Consider the following 6,369-nt stretch of genomic DNA (forward strand, 5'->3'; position numbering starts at 1 on the left):
CACCTTCCTAGTCCAGATTGTATGTTCTGAGGAATTCTACGCATTTAAAGTGATCCGGCTCTTGCGAGAATTTTTCAATGTACTTTGTAAGGTTGCACTGTTCCACTACCCTCATGGCTGCCTCCTCCTTCGCCACCACGACTCCAATGTTGTGGATGGTTCGGAACTTGAGCTAGCCGAAGTCACGGTTCTCCAATTGGATGCAATATAGCTCCCTTTCCTCGTCAGTGAATGGGAGTCCATGGGTGCGGTCTTGCTACGACATTTTCTGCTCCTGCCATAATTCGTAACTTCCGTTAGTATTTTTCACGTAGCACTTTGCTGTTTATATGAGAATAAAAACTCTTGACTGAATTTTTGGAATTCATTTCTCATACTAATGCTTATGCCTTTCACTACTTTTACTTTACCATGGCATTGCCCCCTTTTTATTCATTTCCTATCTAATTCTTTTCACCTTCACCACATACCCACATACCCCCTCCTCTTCCGACTGAGAGAAGAATCCTTCCTAGGATTGGGGGTTAAAAGGTGAAAGGCGTGGGTCATGTTTGGGCAAGACTTTACGTGTGAAGAAGCCACATGTAGAATTTTGGATTGTATTCCAGTTGAGCATGACAATCAAGAGCAGCTGGTTGGATAGAGACTTGGGAAATGTAGGTCAGGACATCATGAAATAGATCTCAAGTACTAAGGCAGCTAGCGACATGTAATTCCTCTTCCGTGAGGAATTGGTCGATATAGGGGTGGGCGAGCACATGGTCATCCAAATGCTGATTGCAGGTGATGGCCAAAACCCTAAAGGAGATGGGTGCCACATAAGTGGGGTCATATGCAATGGTTTTAACTGCCCTGCATTGCTCAGCATTGGTCACTATTCGGCAACCTTTTTTCTCCCATTGGATTCTCATAGCAAACCACTGCTGCAAGAATGTGGAAGGCGAGCTTGCCATCTGCGTGAGCTCGTGCATCTCGTGTTCAGGAACAGAACAAGGAGGCTTTCGATATGAAGGGACTAGGCGTCTGAGGGCCCACTTGCTCCTTTGAGATTTCATCGTTTGCTATCAGTTCGGCAGCGATTTTGGGGGATTTAGTAGTCATAAGTTCGTATTCTTCCCAAGTGCATGGTAATGCACGAACCTCCGAAGCAAGGGTTCTGTCAAGAAGGCCTAGGTCTAGCCTCTCATAACTTCTAGCGAATGTGGTGAAAGTTTCATCCAACGTCTTGATGCAGGTTATTAAGTCATCTCCAGAGGTCGCGGCAAGGTCCTTAGCCAAGGAGAGGAAAGGTCATATCGCATATGAAGGTTTAAGACCTGTTGGTGGGGATGGTGCAACTGGACTGGATAGTGGTGACTCCCTCATCGGCATCATAGGTTGGGCTTTGCACTCCAAAGCATGTTGAGGCACTGCAGGAAGCTCTGGGGGCCTGGGGGTTGTGCTAGGTTCTGAGTGAGAAATCATAGGGATTTTTAAGTCCTTTGGATTAGGCGGGTTTAAGGCTTGTGGCATTTGCTTTGGTCGATAGATGAGCTGAGGCTTACTAGCCACAGCTGGCAATAGCATGCTGACTATGTTCTGGGCACCACGTGTGCAAGCCTTCCACACTACGGTGAGATCGCTCATAGATGAGCTTTTTAGCTGGCCATTTTTAGGCACCCAAATCCAGGGGTTTCCCTCGTAGTATCCTTGTGCCCGCAAGAGATCCTTGGGAATCCATCGCGGCATGGTTGTGTATCTATGGCGATAGCATCTAGACTGCCTCTTAGGCCAGGGCGGCTGATGATGTTGGCGGTTAGGATTGCGTTTGGGTGGTGTACACGGATGTGGTTTCTGCCGTTTTGGCACCCACATAAGTTTGGGCTCCTTAGCCTTGTGAGCACACTTGGTGGGTTTGGGCCTGGGGTTGAGAGCCTGGCACGAGGCCGCAGGTTTCTCTAGGTTAGACCTGGGCTAGATTGTGGTCCCAGGGATTTCTACCGGTGGCATCGTGATGGTGGAGGAATCATGATAGCCCTTGCTGAAAGTCGTCACTATTCGAACGTTACCGATAGCAAGATGAATGCAGTTTAGGTTGTAATCCACATTACAGTGCGTTAGCTTCTTGAAGGTGCGATCCAATAGTGACATGTTATCAACTTCTTTAGTGTCAGGCAACACATGGAAGAAAGCTGGTAAACTTTCAAACTCGATGGAAACGAGTACCTTGCACTTCCCCAGGAGTGGATAGGCAGTACCCCCAAATGGGGTGAGGTTGGCATTAGTGGGCTGTAGCGTCGGTTGACCAATGCGTGTCCAATGGTCATGCGTCAAGATGTTGTAGTCGGCCCCTTCATCAATCAAGGCATCGAAAGAATACACCGCTCCTGCTGCGATAGTGATTCGTAGATACATCGGTGCCACTGCTTCTTCGTCCTGATCTGTAAGGTCGATTACATTAGCCATGCGGACGTTTAGTGGGGGTTCTAGCATGGGTGGCTCATGTAATGGATGGGAAGGAGGATAGTAATTCTTTACGCGGTTGCCGTTAAAAAAGCCTATTCCCTCGCCGTCAAGTGTCTCCAACTCAACATTCCCGGTTCTACCAATCATGTGTACTCTGAAGGGCCCTAGCCCCCAGAACTTCATCTTCTGTTTATGTCCTTTTACCAGTATAGCAGAACAAGATCCCCTTGTTCGAAGTCTCGCTACTTGACATGCTTGTCAAACCACATCTTTCGTCGAGCCTTTTCACAAATCAGAGAGTGAGTACCGAGGAGTCGAGTCCCCGTTAAGCGCTCTAGCTCCACCAAGTGGTTGGTCCAAGCCTCTCTTCCCTCCCAATGCTCCTGGACTGCTAGCCTCAAGCTAGGGATGAAGAATTCTAAGGGAAAAATGGCTTTAGTTCCATACGTCAATCTAAAAGGCGTCTATCCTACAGCCATTTTATAAGCTGTGCGATAGGCCCACAAGGCTGCCATTAGCTTGTTGTCCCAATCTCTTCTTGAAATAGACACGACTTTTGTAAGCACATTGACTAAGATTTTATTTGTGGATTCAGCTTGGCCATTAGCTTGAGGGTAATAGGGAGAGGATTTCCGATGAATTATTAGGAAGGTAGAGAGTAAGTGGGCAATCACCTCATTAATGAAGTGTGTGCCTTGGTTGCTTACCAGCTCGATTGGACAGCCAAACCGTGAAATGACCTGCTCCCACAAGAACTTTGCAGTGGTCCTAGCATCATTCTTCCTCTTGGCTCGTGCCTCTGCCCATTTCGTTAGATAGTGCCACGATGATGTAGCGAGCTTGGGAATACTGTGCTGCAGGACTGATAGGCCCAATAAAATCGATGCCCCATTTTTCAAAGGGTTGTCGGGCTATGATAGGGGTCAACTCCATCTTGTCCTTCCACATAGGCACTTTGGTCCTTTGGCACTCATCGCAATGCCTTATGAATTTAGTTGCATCACGGAAGAGGGTGGGCCACCATAGTTGGGATTGTAGCACCTTTCAGGCTGTCGTGTCCTCGCTAAAGTGTCCTCCAGCGATTCTGCCATGTGATTCATTCAATGCGTCGTGCATCTCGTGCTCACATACGCATTTGCGCAACAACCCATCTTGTCCCAACCTGTAGAGTTGGCCTGCTATCAGTTGGTAAGGCTGAATTTTCAGGATAAGCCTTCTCAGCTTGGCCTTCTCAATGGGTCGCTCAGGTAGTCCGCTCTCTAGTACTTGCACTATGTCTTCGGCCCAATACGGCGTCAGATCAGCTTTAAATAATTATTTCTCACTAAACAGGTTAAAGAGATGAGCATCCGGCAAATCGTCAGGTATGCCTTGTCCAGCGGCTTCTCCTGTGGGTATGCGAGACATGTGGTCAGCCATGTAATGTTGCTTTCCTTTGCATACAACCACAGATAAGTCGAACTCTAGTAGCAGGAGTAACCACCTAGCTATGTGTCCCGTAGCGCAAGGCTTATTCACAAGATACAGCAAGGCCTGATGGTCAACAAAGAAGACAAAGGGAGTGGCCAACAGGTAATGTCTGAATTTCTTTACCGTGAATACCATGGCCAACCCTTCCCTTTCCATCATGGAATAGTTCATCTCGGTCTCTGTGAGCTGCCTGCTGGCAAAACTCACCGGGTAGTCTAGATTATGTTCGCCCGACTGGCATAGCAGCACGGCTCCAATAGCAAACTTAGAGGCATCTATGTGTACATGAAACGCTATGTTCCAGTCTGGGGCTCGTAAAATTGGTGCAGTAGTGAGAGCCTTTTTCAACTCCTCATATGCGCGCTGGCATTCCTCAGTCCACTCGAATACTATCAACAGCTTGTACAATGGTCTAGCAATTAGTGCGTAATTTAGTACAAAGTGTCGATAATATCCCGTGTGTCCTAAGAAGCACTGAACTCCCATGTATTTATCGGGTGGTGGTAAACCCATAGTGACTCTGACTTTAGAAAAGTCAGTGGCAATGCCGTTCTTTGACACTACATGCCCTAATATGCATCCGTGTTTCACCCAGAACTGGCACTTTAAGGGGTTCAAGGAGAGACGATATAAGCGGCACCGTTCAAAGACTGCCCGGAGTTTGTTTAAGTGGTCGATCCAGGTCGAATGGATACACAGATCGTCGATAAAGACCTCTAACTCCTTGCGAAGCATGTCTTTAAAGATGGTGCACATGAGGCGTTGGAAAGTGGCAGGGGCATTGGTCAACCCGAAGGGCATGACTATGTACGCAAAGACACCCCACTCAGCGGCAAAGGCGGTCTTGTGCCTGTCTGCAAGATGTACTTGCACCTGGTTGTACCCTGAGAAGCCATCCAGGAAACTGTAAGCTTCCTAGCCTGCCACCCTCTCAAGCATGTGCTCGGTATACGGCAAGGGATAGTTGTCTCTGTTTGTAGCAGCATTCACCTTCTTGTAATTGACGCACACTCGAATTTTGCCATTCTTCTTCATCACAATGACTATGGGTGACACCCAGTCCGTGTGCTCAATTTCGTAGATGAATCCAGCTCTCATCAGCTTGTCGATTTTGTCTTTGACAGCATGAGCGTGTTTTGGATTCATGGGGTACGGTCGCTGCTTGACCGACATTGCATCTGATGTCATGGGTATGTTGTGAGTCACAACACTCGGATCTACCCCCCGTAGCTCTTCTAAGGACTAGGCAAATATGTCTATGTACTCCCGCAAGAGAGCAACAAGACTCAACTCTTCTTCACCAGTCAAGTCATCGGCAATGAACACTGGTCAGGGTATCTCCCCTTCCAGGGCTAGGTTCACCTCCTTAACCTTGGCTGGTCCTTCGATTGGTTCGCTCGTCTGCCCTTGACGCTTGGCACCTGGCAGAACCACTACTCTATCCCCTTTTTTGAATTTAGTGAAGTGTTTAGGGAGGTCCTGCGGCTTTCGCTGCTCTTTTGATCGTGCATCCTTGGGGTACCTTGCCCTATCCTGCTTTGACCGTCTGCGTCTCAGGTGGATGGGTAAGTCCCCCTTGGTGCGGCTGGTCATGGGCGGCCTAGGGATCTCTGGGTCGCTATCCAAAGTAACTTCCGATTCAGAGTCAAACCCTTCATCTTCGCTGGAAGAGGTGGTCTCCCCTGGTGGTTGCAATTCGAATAGCGATTCAGTTCTAAGTATTGATGTCGTCCCTGATTGGGCTAGGCCTGCTTGCTCAAGGTCTATGGTCTCCATACATTCCAACCACGCATGATCACATTTCATGCGCATGACTCCTTGCTCCAATCTAAGGGTCTACCTTTTCTGCGGCTTGGCATCTATTCGTATCTGCTCAATCTCTCATCCTTCAGTGTCATACTCTATGGTATTCACTTCACCCTCGCTTCCATCACTGAAGGATTGGCAGTCTTTGTATTCATCGCAGGAATCCTTGTCATTTGAGTGCCCATCATCTCCTAGGGCTTGGTATGCCCCGTGTCGTTGGTCTAGAATCAGGGCCTAGTTATACATGAGGTTCAGCTCGTGCACCCTGGTCCATCGCCACTTAGGATCCTCTAAAAGATCTTGGAGCGGTTTGAAGTTGGCAGCCGGGTTGCCCACTAGCTAGTCCACTAGGTATTCCAATACCCCCTAGAGTTCCCTTTTGTTGGATGGCACTTGGAAGGTAACAGGCTTAGGCCTACCATGGAGGCTTGCTGCCATCATGTAGACGGGTGTAGAGAGTGCTTCGTTTGTCTTGCCGATTGTTTTGATGGCCTACTCATATGCCTCATGGTCTGAGAATGGCAGGTCAATTGTAGCGAGCACGTGCATCCAATCCCGCTCATCCTCTGGGCATGGGATGTACTTAGTCAAGGGCCCATAGGGCTTCCTGACCTGAGTGTTCCCTTTGAGCATAGCAGAGATGGCGTC

Source organism: Lygodium microphyllum, chromosome 12 (assembly GCF_053477565.2).
Source record: "Lygodium microphyllum isolate KBCC chromosome 12, Lygodium_microphyllum_v1.1.10, whole genome shotgun sequence".
Taxonomy (NCBI): domain Eukaryota; kingdom Viridiplantae; phylum Streptophyta; class Polypodiopsida; order Schizaeales; family Lygodiaceae; genus Lygodium; species Lygodium microphyllum.